The sequence below is a fragment of the Pteropus medius genome, unplaced genomic scaffold (genome assembly GCF_902729225.1).
Source record: "Pteropus medius unplaced genomic scaffold, Ma_sr-lr_union100, whole genome shotgun sequence".
Taxonomy (NCBI): domain Eukaryota; kingdom Metazoa; phylum Chordata; class Mammalia; order Chiroptera; family Pteropodidae; genus Pteropus; species Pteropus medius.
The window spans coordinates 14,811,618-14,829,799 of NW_024349519.1; the positions used below are offsets into that span (position 1 = coordinate 14,811,618).

Here is an 18,182-nt window from a genome sequence, read left to right on the forward strand (position 1 = left end):
CACTTTTATCCCGAAGCAATTTAGAGACCCCTTATAGGAAAAAGAGAAGGTAGAGGCAAAAATGAGGATGAAGCAGAGGAAAGGGAGTGAGTAGAGCAGAAGTCCAGCATAAAATGCAATGGATCTCAAACTGGGAACTTGTTTCTTACTATCTTCGGAACACTTTAGACCAAAGGATTTGCTTTTGTAGATTTTTAGAATTGAATGTAACCTTAGAGATAATATAGTTCATAGGCTTCACTTTAAAAATAAGGAAAGAACAGAAAGGTTAAATGACATGGTCCTGGTCACACAAATAGTGGCATTGTCTACTGACTGGCCATCATGCTGCTACTCATCTTTATTTTTAGGATGAGCAAAGTAGGTCATTTGCCTCAGAGATTCAGGAAGTCTAAGATCATCAGGTACCTCAATTTTGCCCAGTGAATAGGCATTTGCCAAACCTTATTTTTTTTTTTCTTGAAATTCTCTGTTATTTTTGTTTCTGTGGCTAAGTGGTCTCTGTCATTCCTCTAGTCTGAGCTTTGTTATTAATTTCCTTCAGGGGACCTCTTTATACTTTGATTCCTTAACATTGGGCCTTCAGAGTTCTGTCCTTAGTCCACTGTTTTTCTCATTCTTCATTCTTTCCTTAGGCAATCTCATTTACTATTTATTTAATACTTATTAAGAGCCCAATACAATGCTAAATACTGTGGTAGATACTAGATAATGACAGACACATCCCCTGGACCATAGAGTGAATGATCTGATCAATTCTTGGGGTTTCAGCTGCTGCCGATATTCTGAGGAGTCTTGAATCCATAGCTCTGGTTGTGGTCAAGGCTCTGAGCTGTATGCATATAACTAGTTCAGATTTTCCACAGAAACCTTAAATTTGGCATGTTTAACATGGACTTTATCATTTCCCTTTTCTCCTCACCTCTTTTTCAAAATATGCTTTTCCTTTTGAATTTCATTTCTCAATATCAGTCCCTTAGCTACTCCTTCATAAAGTTGAAAGTCAGCCTTGATTCTTGTTCTTTCCCTTCCCATGACTCATTCCCCTCTACTATACTCATATTATTCCTTTGTTGTCCCTTGTCTTCAGTTTTGCAGGAGGCTCTTAACTGAACTTCATTTCTCTAGACTTGCTCCTCTTTCTACTACCATCATGAAGTCCACTCTGCACGGGGCTGTTGGAGTGATGTTCTAGACAAGAGCATAATGTAACCACAACAGTCACTGCTGAAAAACCTTGCTTGGTTTCCCGTATTCTACAGAGTAATACCCAAGCTCCTTTGGCTTGGCAACCAAGGTTTTCTATGACCTGGCCCTACTTATGCTGCTTGCCTTGCATATCTAATTGCTTGCTGCTCTCCGATGATGTAATGCTATTGCTTTAGTCAGAATTCTTGTTTATGCCCTTTGTCTGCCTGGCATATAAGACACCAACTCATGTCTCCCTACTCTGTTTGTATCTGTTTGTAAACTTTAAAAAGTCACCATCAATCATTGTGTCAACTAATGGCTTAATCTATTGATGATCATTGCCTGAATTAATTATTTTATTAAGGGTTGCATAGCGTTACTACATAATTTTATAATTTCTTCCATATTTACTGGCTGTAACTCTTCTATAAAGAAGAATTTTACCTTATCATCTAAGAACATTTGGTTACCCTAAAATTCAGGTCGTAGAGAATAGGACAGGAAAAAATGGTCATTCCTTCATTTGGATTATCCAGCTAAATCTTAGTCATCCTTCAAGACTCAGTTTAGGGGATTTTACCTGTAGGAAATCATTGTGAATCCTGCAGAGCCAAACTCAACATTTCCTTCCCCTTCTGTGAAATTCCATACTCACTTCTGCCATTAGCTTTCTCACAGTGTATTGAAGGTATCATATTTTTTAACTGGAAATTCATTTCACTGTAGATTGAAAGCAATGCTACAGAAAACAACTTGGTAGAACACAAACTACCCAAATAATTTGTTCAAAATTATTATTGAATCTCTTTTTTCTCTGGGGGTAGTTTTGTGAACTGATATATGCCTTGAAGCATTTTTGTCCATTTTCAGATTTAAAAAAAATTAAAAACATTTTTTTAAATTAAAAAAATTGGTTATCAGCCATCTATGCTTACTTCAATGATCTGTAATAGTTAAAAGTTAAAAATAATATAAATGTTTTAAAATGGGACATTGCTTAAGTAAATTATGGTATCTCAAGTAGTAGAGTACTTTATAGTCATTAAAAATAATATTATGAAAATATAGCTATTAGCATGTAAAGATTTTTATGTTGTAATATGAATTGATAGAAAAAGATTACAAAAATATGCTATGGTTCCATTATATTTTTAATTACTTATAGAAGTGTCATCATATTATTATTGTTGTTGTTATTATTATATCATGAGGAAAAGATTTAAGGTTGATTTACAAGGCAAAAAATAGTTTGGAGTCAAATTACTATCAAAATTCCCATAAATGCTCATAAAAATGCAGGCTGCTCACAGTAGGAGGAACACACTCAGGAAGCTGCACTGGTTGGAGTTCTAGACTCACGTCTTCTGCCACTATAGCTCAGGTGCACAAGCGCTCTGGGTGGAGTGAATGCATCCTGATGCTGTCCTCTGCTGGTACCTAAAGAATCTGGAAGGATGTGTGCTGGGATTATAACCATGTTTCCCTGGGCTGAAATTTGGCCCCAAGTGGAAGGCAGAATAAATAAGTTTTCTGTACAAATAAGCTATAAACTAAAAAGTATCATTAAAGCTAGATTTGGGGCACTGTCATGATGTGAAAGCATTATTAATAAAAATTCTATCTATGAAGAATTGTGATCCACATTAAATTTAAAAACCATGATATACAAATAAACTGTAAAAGTTGTTCTTCTGAGGCGTACACTTTTGTATTCTGTGTATGCCTTGAAAAGGGGTTCTTAAACTAGAGTCCATGGATGAATTTCAAGGGATTATGGCTTCCATGAAGTTGTGTGTAAAATATTAGGTACATGTATTTTTTATGTGTGGAAAGAAATGACAGCCTTATTCAAATTCTCAAAGACGTCCATTACCTAAAATAAAGCCCTTAGTTTTTGTGTCCATAACTGGAATAAAACACATTTCTTCTCATATGGAATTTTGGAAACATCTGCCTGACCTGAAATTTGATTAGTAGGTTGGCATTGTACACATAGTAAGATATATTCTTACTTCTCATAACTTCCACTTATGGTGTGAGTCAGAAGAATTTACTGTAAGAGTACCAGCCCAACAAACCCCAATATTACATCCTTTCATTCGCATAAGAAATATGATATACACGTTTAAAAATATGTTTTGTGTGTTTGCTGCCTGAAATTATTAAACTACTTCAATTAGCACCTTGACTTTTTTTAATACTAGTTCTGAGCTTTCCAATGAATAATAACTAGCTCTTTATTTTCTTATGTAAGTTGTATTACTTTAATTATCCATAGAAACTAAACAGATGGGGTAAGAAAAATACCACCCTAACTCAGAGATTGGAGATAGAAATAGGGAATTTTGTCCTCTGGGAGTGGAACTGAGGAGGTAGCGATAGGCCTACCCAGAAGTGGCAGTGAGTCAAAGGCTCAGAGCCCAGAGGTCTAGGGACTGAAATAGGGGTTTTTTTAATGACAAGAGAAAGAAGTGGGAAGGACTGTTTGTGCTTTAAACTCATGTTGAATTAAATGAGTCATGTGTTGGTACCATTCATTTACTCCAAGAGACATCATTTAGAAATTCCCAACTACTAAAGAGATAGTAGAAATTTAAGAATATCAGATGTGGAACCAAAATCCCCAAATTCAATCTTAGCTTGACCATTTACCTTGGATGATTTGCTTAACTCTTCTATATCTCAATTTCCTTATGTTTAATAATTGAACTAATCTCATAATGTTCCTCTGAGGATTCAATTAGTAAATATGTATGAAATGCTAAGAATAAAGTGCTGTAAACGTGTGCTTCGGTTGTACTAGACAGAGCTGTGGAAGGGTTGAGAAACAAGGAGGATAGAAAATGCCTGTGAATATAGTGGTGCATGTTTGCTGAGAAATCACCCCTCCTCTGTTTGCTGCCACCACCACCATGTGCACACATACCCAGATACCCAATCCTTTGCCCTCCAGGTATGGGAGTGGCAAAATCTTAATCTTAATGACATATACTATTAGGACAGTTTTTGACATAAAAACTGATGCACTCATGGTGCATGTGTTTGAGAAGTTGTATAATAATTGCTTATAAAATTTAAAAAAATGCTTTTTGATCCACTTGGCTGGTTGGTTGCCTCAGATGTAGACAAACTTAGCTGTGTAACAGAGGTGTGACGCTGTGAATAGTGTTTTGTTATCAGAGCACCTGTTTTTTTCTGGGTATGTTTACAAAGTTCTTATGGTTAGGTTCATTTACCTTATGGCTAAATATTGACATACTCAAAAGAAGTTCCATGCTAAATGCATTACACATACTGACTCTTCTTAATTTTTTTTAGTGTTTACATCATTCAATAACATCTGAAGAAACCATCACCTTTTTCTTATTTTTAATTTCTATGACATCTGTTCTCCTATATTGATTATATTCCTCCAGCAAGCTTCCTTTTCTTCACTGTGTTTTGTTTCTATGGCTTCTGTAACTCAAGGTTTTGTCACATTGTCAGCTTTCAGATCAAAGCCCAATACTGATATTAATCAGGTGTTGAACTAATTTAGCGGTTTCAGCCATTGTTTCTGAAGTTTTAAAAAAAAAGTCAGCGACAAACAGGGGCACGATGGGGCTTCCTTGTCTTTCCAGATTTAGATATAGGTTTACGACATGGTCAGGTCTCAAAATTATTTCACTACTGTTACAATTAAATCCTACAAAAATTAAAGCCTCCTACAAAGATTCTTTAGTCTCTTCTTATCTGTGCTGCCTCTTCTCTGTATAATTTGCAAACCCCACAATCGAGACATAATACTTGAAATAGTTTTGATCTTTTTTTTTTCTCACCTGCACCTCATCTTATCTTAGATGCAGCATGAAAAAAAAAAAAGTGAGAGCAGCCAGGGTGGTTGGAAATATTGTAATTGCACCTTTTAGGATTAGCTCTAGGCTCAGTTTACTAGTCTTTTTAATCCACTCACTCGTCAAGGTAGATATGAACTCAAAGCAGATCAGGTTTTGTTTAAAAAAGAAGGAAAACTAGAGTTAGAGTTCATATCGCTAGGCATTGCGAGCAAAAAGAAAGAAGAGTTGGTTCTATTTGAATGTTTATGTAAACAATTTATATAGTTCTCTACTATTTTTTCATTTGTCATTAACTTTGGACACATGGTAGATATTTTTAAAATAAAGTTCATATGCTTTAAATATTGGATTTGTCATGAAGGAGATTTTGGCATGCTTGTACTTTTGCGGAATATTGTTAATTTTTCTTAAAGGAGCTATATTTGAATATTTTGTTGATGACTATTTTTACTCTTAAAATATACCTGTGAGTTACATATAGTTCTAAGTGGAAAGCCTTTTAGTGACCTGTAATTTTTATATATTTAAAACATTTTTATATTTTGAATACGTTATTTTCAAGACCATAAAATTTGTCTGGGGCTCATTTTTAGAAGACTGACCATGTAATCCTGTAAGAGTAAGCACAATGGAACTGTTTACATGGCCTAGAGTCTGATATATTCAGTTTAAAGACTTAAGTGTTAAAAGTATTATATACAATAATGATTGGAATAGTTCCATAAGAAAATTAGATTATGAAGTGACCAATTTAACTCAATTGGCTATTAATTATATTTTAAAAGACTGCTGTGAAGCAAAGCCATGGGGAAATAGCACTAGAGTTAAAAAAAAAAAAAAGTAGAACACTTATTCTATGTTCTATATTTTGGTTGGAAAAACTTTGTATTTCTAATCTGAGAAATTAAAAATGTGATTGTTCAGTCTGGATGATTATTTAGACTGTTGATTCTACAAGTTTTATCAGTTTCATTGTGGAATCCCTTACATTATCTTCTCTTCCTTTTGGCCTATGGTTTTAAAAAAAAATTTTGAAATGAATTTAGACTTACAAAAAAGCTACAAAATAAAAGCTAGCTTCCTTATATCCTTGATTCGGCTTCTGCTGATGTTAACCACTTACATAACTATAGTACGGTGATCAAAACCAGAGAGTTAACTTCAATACGAAACAGTTTCTGAATACACACCTTATTCTAGTTTTACTAGTTTTCTTACTGATGTCATTTTTCTGATCCAAGACCCAGTCCTGAATCCCACATTGCATTTAGCTGTTACATCACCTTAGTCTCCTCCAGTCGGTGACGATTCTTCAGCTATTCCTTGTCTTTCATGACCTTGACAACTTTGATGAGTACTGATCAATTATTTTATCGAATGTCTCTTGGTTTGGGTTTGATTTTCCATGATCAGATTGAGGATATGTACTTTTGACCAGAAGAAGTGATGTGTTTTTCTCAGGGCATCATATGCAGAGATACACGATGTTTCATGACACTATGTTTATGTTAATCTTGATCACTTGATTAAGGTGATAGCTGCTGCATTTCTCCACTGTAAATTTACTATTGTTCCCATTGAATTAATAAATATCCTGGCAAGCAATACAAGAGATTATGCAAATATCTTTTTTTTTTAAGTTTTGCCCACCGATTGTAACACCCTTCGGTAGTTCTTGCTTACAACAATTATTACTATAATGTTCTAATGATGATCTTGTATTTCTTTGTTTTTTCTTAACTTGTTTGAAATTTTTCTGTAAGGAAATGCTGTTCCTTCTCCCCAGTTTTTTTGTTTCCATGTTCAATGATTAATTTACATCATCAATAAATTTTGTCAATCCCTTATTATGGACACATGGATATTTATTTTTATTTTATGGTATGGTCTGCTAATATCTTTATTATTTTGTTGCTCAAATTCTTTCTTTTTTGGCCTTTAGGGTCTATTCAGGTTGATTTCTGTGTTTCGTTGAGAGGCCCCTGTTTTTTTTCTAGTACTTTGTTATTTTCTGGCACAACAAGTTGTTCCAGGCTCATCTTGTTTTTCTGTTGCCTCATCATTGGAATCAGCTACATCAGAGAGTCTCCTTATTTGTACCTACATACCACTGGAGAATTGTATTGAGAAACTAAGATCTTGTCCCTTGAATTTATGATAAAAAGACTTGTATTTTAAAGAATATGTTGAAAAGAAATAAATATTAAATAAATAAGAGTGTTTAGAGGTGTGTAGCTGCAACCAAGAAGGAGGTTTCCTAGTATTAGGTCTCAGGAGCCCATACAAATTGTTTTTGCTACTCCTTGAAAGTTTGGAACACCTAACAAAAGCTAAATATAACCTGTCGATTAAAATGAACACTTAGGCTAAAAGTCTTGTATATTACTGTTTGGGTTTTGGGACTATAGAGCTTGTTTGTATTATTCTTCCCTGCACTAGATCTTCTCAGTTACAGTAGTACACAAAGGTATTTATCTTGCCCCTTTCCTGGCCCCTCATCCTTGACAACTAAGTGGGCATCTTTGTGGAAAATAATGCAGAGTCAACAAGATCACAACCTTAGTGCTAAAACTGCTCTTAATGAGGTGCTGTGTGTGAATTAATTAAATTAGTTTGTCCCTCCTGCGGCAAGCTCTGTTTAGTGTTTGTCTAGTTGACTAATTTATGAGGATAAAATTGTGGTACAGTCTCTGCCTTGCTTGTTTTCATCAAAGAGATGGGCTAATTTATAATGAAACTTTATCAATCAGATCATCCAGTTGGTTCGCCCTCACAGCTCTGACTAATGACGTAAGGCTGCTTTTCTTTCATACGTGGCACATCCTGTTGCAGCTGAGGGGGGAGGGTGCATTGCCTATAGATCAATTATAGTACGGACTGCTTTTTTTTTTCCCCTAGCAAATAGTCAACCACCTTTTTTGTTTTCTGTTTCTTGGTATGTTTATATATTTATGGTTATCTTTCTTTTTTATGTTGGGTATGAATTTAAAGTGGAAAGTGTATAAAAATGCTGGTTTCTATTTGTTAGGACAGACCAAAGATTATGCATTTCATATTGGAACGGTGGTAGCTAAGAACTTTCAACAATGGGAGAAGGAATAATGGTACAACTGGCAGAGAAATGGAGAGTTTTGAAAGGCAATATTCTTCAATGTTGGGAAAGTAATGAAAGGTCAAAATGAAGCTCAATAGAAAAGCCATTATGAAAGGAAGGGGGAGAATTTGGCTTTTATGTTGCTGTCAGGATTTGGGATTTGTTTTCTTTTTATTCTGACAAAACTCTTTTGGGGTGTGTTTTTTTCTCTTCAATTCAAACAGTTTATACAAGTGTTATTTTAAACTTCCTTGTGTTTACATCATCGTGTCTTTTCAAAGGAAACTTTTTTTAAATTTTGTTATCTGGGAAATTGTAAGGACCGAGCCACTGTTTGTAGGACATACACACTCACACATACATGCATTAACGTGAATATTTCTATTTTTACTGCCTGACTGAGAACTAAATAAGTACAGGATAATGCAAGAATACTTTGCAAGAGATTCCATTAAGAAGTCTATATATGTACTTTGATGTATTAGTGTGATTATTTGAAAATTTATATTACTTTCTAGTCACTGATAATTTATAAAATATTCACCATGTAAAGATATTTTATACATGCAGAAATGACATAAAGCTCCACGTTAGACAGCATGTCAGTGGCAAAGGTGGATTTAAGATTTTGAGTACTGACTTCTGTACTGTCATCAGGCCACTAATCTGCTTGATTTTCTGAAAGGATTTGCGGCCCGAGGAAAGAAGATGCCAGAGACACATTTCCAAAGAGATGAGTCACTTGGGTGGTTTGATATAATAAATCTGTGTTTATTTTGCAAAAGGCTTTTGAACAGATATTAGAGAAACAAATTTCATCATTATGTTCAACTTTATACTTCATAACATTGTACTTTCTGTTCCAATAGTTAGCAGCACCAAGTTCATAGTTCTCTTCCTGTTCTCTTATGAGTTTGCTATTTAAAAAAAAAAAAAGCAGAGATTTTTAGTGTTTTATCAGAGTAACTCAAAACGTTATTAGTATCCTTTGCCTGGGCTATTAAATCAGTCTTTAGTCTTTCTAATACTATACTCAGCTTTGCCTATGGCACTTTCTTGCTGAGAAACATTCTGGATCCCTACTACTCACATAATTCTTCTTCCTGACACTGGAGGCCTTTTATGATGTTAACTCAACCTACTTTTCGTATGTGTGGATGTGTACCTTCCAAATCAAACTATTTCATCTTTCTTGAACATGCTCCAGATTTCTCCCTGCTGTGTATTTGCTCACGTTATTTCATTTCCTCGCAGTAACCATAGCACTCATCTTTGCTGAGTTGCCACATCTCTTTTCAAGTGCATATCTCATGCTCTTGATTTTGTGAAAACTTTTGTGTCCAGGAGTTGTAAGAACAAGGTTCCTGGTCTCATGGGCTTTGATTTCTAGTTATGGATGGGCTTGTAGACCGTAAGCAGGTAAATACAACTTTAAAATACTTAATTTCTGTTGGTGATACATGCCGTGTACACATCATATACTTATGATGGAATTATACTTGGCACAGGGAGGAGGAGAGTGTAGGCCAGATTTGATTGAGTGGTTCAGAGTAGGTCTCTTTGAGAAGGTGGTATTAGACTATGACTTGAATACAAAGAAGGTGCTAGCCAAGGGAAGATCTGGGAAGGGGAAACAGGCACAAAGGTCCTGAGAAAGGAGAAATCTTGGTGAGTTCCCAGAATAAGAAGGTCAAGTTTCTACAGCACACTAAGCCGAGGGATAGTGGTAAGAGATGCCCCGATACAGCCGGGGAGTCTCCAGGCCAGTTCACATAGGGGTTTGTGACCCAGCACAAAGCGTGTTGATTTTGAGCTCCTGGTAAAGATTTAGGCACAAGAGTGTAATGATCTGATTCTTTGCAATTCATTTCATTTATTTCAATTATTTGTATAGTCTTTTTTAAGTAATGGATTATAAGATCTTTTGAGGCAGGAATTATGTTTTAGTTTTGTTTCATAGATAAGAAGCAGTCAGTAAATATTTGTTGAATTGCTGAGTGAATGAAGATGAGAAATTATGTCATAGGTGTTTGAAGTTAATATTTTACCAAAGCAGAGAGAGTCAAGATCATACTCGACTCTTTACTGGTAGCCATACTCATGATCCTTTGAGGAAGAAAGAGATGTAAAGAGCATAAGCTAACATGATAGGCACAGTACAGCGAAGGGGCTAAGAATGTGAATTTAGGAGAGAGATTGTCTAAGGAATCTCAGCTATGTCACTGATTTACTGGATCTCTGGAAAGTTATTTAATCGTAGACTTTGTTTCCACACCATTAATAGTGATAGTAATATTATTTACATTATTAGTCTGTCATGAGTCTTAAAAACACTAAGAATGATGCCTGACATATGACAAAGACCCATTAAAAAATCCACAAAACATTAGAACAAAAGCTTTCCACAGAGTCACTGTTGGAAATGCTCTTGTCAAAATTCTTTCAGGCTCCCAAACAATTCTTGACCTCCTTGCCCACTTTATCTGGGACTTTAGGATGATTCTGTTAATAGTTATTAAGGTGAAACAGAGTAACTTGGTCTTTAAAAAATAAAAAGACTAAAACAAAAACTTCTCATTTTATATCTTCAAGAAGTTTTAAACACTTCTTGAAGAAATATATCTTCAACAAATAATATTGTTGGAGAGAGAGATTACAGCCATTTAGTAAACAGGCACAATCTAAACACATCTTATTAATTTTCTTTCACAATTCATTCAATTATAAAATTGTATGAGAAACTATAGCCTGGCTTTAGCTCTGATTATAGCATGTTCTAGAACTTCTATCATTATATATGTTTATAGATATGCCCTGCATTAACATCATAGTGCTATCTGTAGTGTCTTTGTTGAAGGACTGTGTTATAGGTGATATCATTTTCGAACAGCTTCCTCAGTACGAAGTCCCAGACAGCTCTGTGTCATAAGAAATTTCATGCTTAATGGCACTTGTAGAAACCACAAATGGTGGAGAGATGAGCTTTTTTTGCTTTGGGAAGAAGCCAGTAGAACTTGTAGATGCATAAAGAGCAAGGTGTTAAGTAATAAATTCAGTCTACGTTCTTTAATCAAATTATATTTTAGAACTTTTATTTTGGGCAAGTTTGGATTACATCAGCCCATTTTTTGGGTGCTCTTTCCATTTAGTCTCCTTAATACACTGAAATTTTGGATTGGGAAACATGGTATAAACTAATGGTGGAATTCAGACTGCAGTTCTTTGAGGGTGTGGTTTATTGTTCCTTTTCCAACTCTTAAATAATTCTGAACATTTTAACCAGCCAAATAGAAAAATCCCTCAAGGCTTTTTGTACAGTTGTTATGTTGCTCTTCTGCTGCTCCCAGTAACATTACATAAGTTACCTGAAAATTGTGAAGCTTGGATGCACTGAGCCAGACAGTCAGAATTCCTGGAATTCTCACTTCCTCTAACATACGAGTAAAGCTGGATAATTTTTGGAAGTTAAGAAAGGATCTGGAAAAGGTGTTTAAAATGAATGATACTTGCTCTAATTATTGTTCTTTTCCATATAGACAAAGCCAAAAAGGACAGAGGCAAACCATGTCTCCAAGGATTTGTAGTCCAGTTCAGCTTTTTCAAAAAGTTTGGGTAAACTTTAAGTAACCTCTCGATGTTTAGGCATTACTCTTCTTTATAGGTATTTTTGCTAGTGTAAGAGTTACTTGAAAATGAGCAGAAGTTGCAGTATTAAGATTCTAGAATTCCCCTGCCCACCCCCAAAATGTACTTTTTGGATCAAAGAGTGTGGAGACTACTATTCTTCAACTTCGATTCTGTTTGGTTATGAGATTAGACTGTTTCAAGTTTGTTCTCCCTTCAACAGTTTAGATCACTGTGGCACATTTAACTGAATTTTTGCCACTGAATAAAGTTATGGGATTCATTTTATGTTTATTCTCAAATATAGTTTAAAAGTCTAGAGTAATTTATAACACAGAGATTATCCAGAGTTAAATCCCAGCTTTGTCTTTGACCTCTCTCAGAACTTCACCCTAGATGTAGGTCTGCATTCTTTGCCCTACAACATCCTCTCTAACCCTATGGTAATTTTGATTTTTATTTTCAAATATACACTTTCTCTGGTTACATTAGTTAATAAGTAATTATTCATAAATGGTACAATTTCAGATGTTAGTGTATCATGTGATGTACTTCACAACTTAAAACATTTTCTTTAATCAGATCTTTGAACCTAAACTAGAAATCATCTGTGTCTTTTCGATGTTGTTTGGAAGTTGACCTCAACCATTGTTTCAAATGTTCACTCAAACTGAAAAGAAACTAGCATCCATATTCATTATTGGTTGATACTCTCTGATAAAACCAGGTTAAATTCTCTGGAATTAGGTTTCTGAGGATTATTTTAAGACAATCTTTTCTGAATTATTTTCCTAGTACTTTATCTTCAGGGCTCATTTGTAGTTCTAAGTGCTGGATGGAAAAAGAACAAGAACAAGAACGAGAGGAATATCAGAATATTATTTCCTTTAAATCTTCTGACTCTGTATCTAATTATATTGGCTTCCTTTGATTAGACTAAATCAATACACTGGGACCATGCTTTATTCATATTAGGTCCATATTCTGGTGCAGTGCCTACAGCAGACGTCCAATAGATAGTCATCAAATGACTAAATCACTCTGATACTATTTTAGTTGTAGCCAAATTGAACAAGGACTAAATTTCACTTCTTGAGTAAATGCCAGGTTATAACTAGATATCCTTAATTTGACAATGGTTCATTGAAAGCAAGATGGACTTTAACTCTTCTGTTAGCAACTTTATAACTAAAGCGGCTCTCAAGGTAGATCAGCAGTGAGTATTCCTGCTAATCATGGGGTCAGAGAATAAAATGACCTTTTAAAGGCAAAGATATAGTATGCAGTATTCAAACTCAACTTAATGGCATGCCTGTCATAATATTTGGAGATGAACCTATCAAATTCTGTAGATAATTAATTCTGAACATAATTCTGTAAGGAATACTATTTTTTAATATTTGTTTTCATTACACTGATAATGAGAAAAAAGAATGATCAGTCTTATGCTATCATGGCCTTTTCTCTTTGTTTAGCATTAATGTTTTACAGGAAATTGTGGTACATTGGAACTGACTCACCATAGACTTCTGTTATACTTAGAATGCTGTGCATTGAACTGTAAAATACATTAAGATAATAAAATTATTTTCTTGAAAGCACATTATTCCCAGGTATGATTTAAGGTAGGAGGTTGAAGTCAAGAGAGCTGGATCCTCATTTGAATTCAGTCACTTACTTATGTTGTAACTTTAGGTAAATTTCATAACCTTTCTATGTCTTTGTTTTCTTCATAAATTATGATGATAATAATCTATGCTAACTGTTTCAGATAGTTGTGAGGATAAAATGAAATAATAAATGTGAAGTATTTTGAAACTTCAAGATATTATTATCTGCTCTCATTTTTATTGGATGGCCTGAATTGGAAAACATATTCCAGTTTCCTGCCTTGGTAACTGATCTTCAGGGAGCAGTAAACCTATCAGGTCTCATGATTATCTTACCTTTATATACTTTATAAGTGCAAGAGGAGCTGTGCATATATTTTCATTACCCTACTTAGTCCTGTATGCTGTAGAGGGAAGAGAAGAGTGCAGAGTTATTCCCCTGCCCGGTTACTCCATATGTATATTCTATATATCAATATGATTTACCCAGATATTTTCCTTCTTTTCATTTTTTTAAATTTTAATTATTATTATTTTTTTTAGGTGAGCTAACCCTTGGTTGACCTTACAGATTGCAAAGACCTTGTCAGCTTACAATCCCTTATTTTTTTATTATTTATGCCTACAGCACCTAGTCTTCCTAGGTGGTCTCTCATCCAAGTACTGACCAGGCCTGACTCTGCTTAGCTTCCGAGATCAGATGGGATCGGGCTTGTTCAGGGTAGCGTGGCCGTAGATATTTTCCTTCTTTTTAAATTATGAAAACCTTGAAGTTATTTTTACTGTGGACAGGGAATCTCAATGAGTATCATTATTTCTAAAGAGCTTGTGTCAATTTTTTCATATCATTTCGAAAGAGATTGTGTCAATTTTTTCAATTCTTTCACATCACCCAACATATTCTACATTTGAGGAAGTTATCAATTGATACAAGTACCTCTACATTTAAAGGGGGTTGAATTCCATCATTACTGATACCAACTTTTTAAAACACACTTATTATTTTAGAGGAGTTCGAGATTTACAGAAAAGCTGTAGTACAGAGTTCCCATATACCGCCCCCCACAGCTTTTTCTATTATGAATATCTTACATCCGTATGGCACATTAATTCCATTATAATTAAGGAACCAGTATGGATACATTATTCTTAACTAAAGTCTATACTTTATTTGATTCCTTCGTTTTTCCTTAATATCATTTTTTTTTATCTGTTCTAGGTCCTCGTCCCGGATACCCCATTCCATAATATATCTTCTTAGGCTCCTCTTGACTATGACTATTTCTTAGACTTTCTTGTTTTTATGATCTTGATGAGTTTGAGTACTGCTGACAGTGACTCTTAACCATATATTTCAAGCCTTTTTTTTAGAAGAAAATGATGGGACCTATCCTCCCCCACACAAATAAAATCTCATGATGTGAAGAAGGATATCATTTATTGGGAGCTCTAATATAGGTAAGGCTCACAAAGGGTACCCGAGGAACTCTAACAAGAGGTGGGATCCCTTCAGCGCCCTGTGCCCTTTTGGCAAACCAGCTCATAAAGTGGATAAAGAGATTGAACAGTGGAAAAGACCATGTTATATTATCAATGTGTTCATGGCAATTAAATATTTTTCTTAATGAAGGAGAAAGAGGGAAAGCAGTCATCAAAAGGCTTGAATATTATTTTATATATTTGAGTTTTATTTCAATTTATTCTTAAAACGATTTTTTAACACACATGTAAAACTTTACATCTTAAACCTAATGCCTGAGACTTTGTGTACTGGAATAAATCTAAACTGTTTTACAGCCTATTCTTTCATAAAAGGCCAATTTTCATCAGAAGTATCAAGATCAAAATACATATAAGTATTACTTGTAGACTCCAAGAAGTGATTCAGTTATGGTAACATTGTTTAGCATCACTTGCCAATGACAAGATGGCTTTAAGTGTTTATTATAACCTCGAGTTTCTGTTTCTATTAATACTTGAAGGGATTGAATCATTGACTTTTTGAAGCAACTTCACCACAGTCTATGAAATGATTACTTTTCATCATTTCAGCATCGTTACTGGTCTTGTACCTTATGGCCTAGAACCTGTCCTTCACTTTTTCTGCAGTTGTTCAGTTTTACTAAACTTCCTGAAATAGACGTACCATAGTATGTAATTTATTTTACTTTAGGCAAGACATTTCCTAAGGAGGGAATTGTCCTTTGCTTCATACCGAAGAAAGTGAAACTTTTCAGGGACTTTTAAATCAGGGGGAATGTGGCTAAACAATCAGTCAGAAGGCATTTATTTCCTTTAATACCCGACATATACTTCCCCAAACCAACAGCTCTTTCAGTTGTTCAGCTTGCATTGGTGCTACACTTGCACTTTGCATTGAAGCCCCTTTTAGCCAGTGTGACATGTATGAACCTATAGCAGGCTAATGTGAGGGGGAGACAGATGGTAGTTCTTCCTTCCTCTTTTGATTAGTTTGAATTTAAAGATTTCATTGTGATCAAAAATTTGGTGATTGTGTGTATCTGTTTGTAGTTCTTGCTTTAACCAAAGCCGTTTATACTTTATTGCTTCAAAGCAATTAAATGGAGTGAAGATGCTGGGTTCCTAATTCGGTAAATGCATTCAGAACATGTAGCGACTCGCTGGCTCATAATTCACCTTAAAAAAATATTCTACTAGGAGTGTGAAACAACACATCCCTACAGTGGTGAAAGACAAAGCATTTTCTCATGCCACGAGAGAAAACAGAGCAAGGAAGGTAGACAGTTCCACTACATACTTTTAGAGTGATTGTTAATTGGAATGGGCAGCCTTGGGTTTGAAATGTGATTCCAGTGTTTATCAGAACTTCCTCTGTCCATTCTTTTGTTCCATCATCAGTCCTTTATCCCTCTGTTCTTCTTTATAGTTTCCATTATATTGGTCAATTAATTATACTTTGGTTACTTCTGCACTCCAAAGGACTTTTGTATCTTTACTTTTTGATTCAAATATTATTTCTAAGATTCAGAACCAAAATTTATCAGTTTGCATTGCCTGAGAATTTTTTTTTTAACCAGACACCAGCATGTGACTCTTGTGAACACTGCTTTGGGGATGGGTGTGGGAGGGTTGGTCCGGAGATCATGATTTGTATAATAAAGTACCCTGGCTTATGGCTACAGTAGGAAGAGTAGGTTCTTGCACCCTTCCCAGAAAGCCTGTTTAGGTGCTGCCACAGGCTGGAAAAATTTCCATGTAAGGGCTCAATTCAAGTCAGGGTTACAGATCAGTTGCCTTGGGTTTTACCACAAATGTAAATAAGCGAACCCACCATACAGAGTCATCTGTAATTTCCCCATTAACTAGTCCCTTCACTCCAAGTGCACACAAGCCAGAATGAATGGCTGCCACCCAGGCAGCAGCCCTGGCATGTAGAAAGAAAGAAAGAAAGAGACATTAGGTTTTTGGTTGGTTGGTCTGTCTGTCTTGGTTGGCTTTGGGATGAAAAGAATAGGCGTAAGCTGGTGTTACCTCTTATTACAAATGTAGCAGCAGTTTTGGTGTTTGTTATTTTTTAAATCTTTTTTTTTTTGGTGGGGATGGGGGAGGCGAGGTGTTAACATTTTTAGACATGTGTTTTAGAAACCTGGTGCTAATGTTTAAGTTAAAATAAGCATAAAGGAATATTAGAGTATCATGCTACAAGTAAGCTAGCAAATGAGCAATAGACAATAAAAAGGAAATGAGAGAGTTTCTCCATGCCCGTTTTGGATATTTATATGGATTTTGGAGCTCTTCATGTGCCTCCAACCCACCCACACAACACCATTAAAAAATATGGTGTGTGTATCAAATACAGCCTGAATTTCCATGAAAGCATTCCAAAAGAAACTGTGAGTTGCCCATGTAGCCATTTTTTCCCTGAATTATCCTGTGTAAGTGGAAAAAAAGAGCTGTTCTGGTTTCAGCCACACTCGGACATACTGGCTTCATACCTGTTTCAGAATGTGCTTGCATAGTACTAACGGCCATCTTTAAAGAAAGTGCCTCATAAAAAAGGACAACAGGCTAATTTACTTTATAGTAAATAGAAGAAAATGATATTAAAAGGATTATAAAAGCACATTATCTCTCTTCCACCCCCCGGCCCCGAATGTCGAATGCCTATCTCAGGAACAATCTTGGGAAACCACAGGGCAAAATTCCAGGACACAGTTCTTTTCTTTAATTAATAAAATCTGAATCTATTCTAGGTGCCCTGGGTGCTTTTCTTGTCCTGAATATTGATAGAATATGTAGCCTGACGAAAACTGTGCTGTAGAACAAATGGTCTCTTTTCTATTCATTGCAGCATCTGTTCTATGCCATTGTTTTGCCATGCAAATGTGACAAAGCAGCAAGCACATGTATGTGTGAAGGCTGCTGTAAACTGCAGGAGGACTTGTGAAGCCAAGTGAGGTTTGCTGTTAAGGCTTTGACATCAATTTTGCCTTTTGTCTTTGTGGACAGTTTGAAGTGAACTTGAATTTAGGTGTCTTTTTACATCACGTTAAAAGTTAAAAAATGTGTTAGGTGCATTTGTGGCTTTTTTTTCATGAGCAGAACCCCCAATGTATGGTTAGTAAAGTCTGAGGGAAATATCAGCCCCAGCTGATATAGAAGAGAAAATGAAAACATGCATCCCTCTATCTCCATCAGAGCCTTCTTACCTGGTAAGGGATACTCTGGTGGCCCTCTTTGGGATGGCAAGGAATATGATATGGCCAAAGGATTCTTTTGTGTGTGTGAAGTAAAATAGCCTGTAACCTTAAGTTAGGCCTTGTCTCCTTTTTCTTTATTCTTCTT

At 35.3% G+C, this 18,182-nt stretch overlaps 1 protein-coding gene and 1 pseudogene across 6 annotated transcripts in view; one reads left to right on the forward strand and one right to left on the reverse strand.

Moving 5' to 3' along the window:
- SOX5 (SRY-box transcription factor 5) overlaps nucleotides 1–18,182 on the forward strand; it is a 907,668-nt gene that overhangs the window by 44,726 nt on the left and 844,760 nt on the right. The gene's annotated exons all lie outside the window — the stretch shown is intronic.
- On the reverse strand, nucleotides 13,975–14,093 carry LOC120618629 (uncharacterized; annotated as a pseudogene).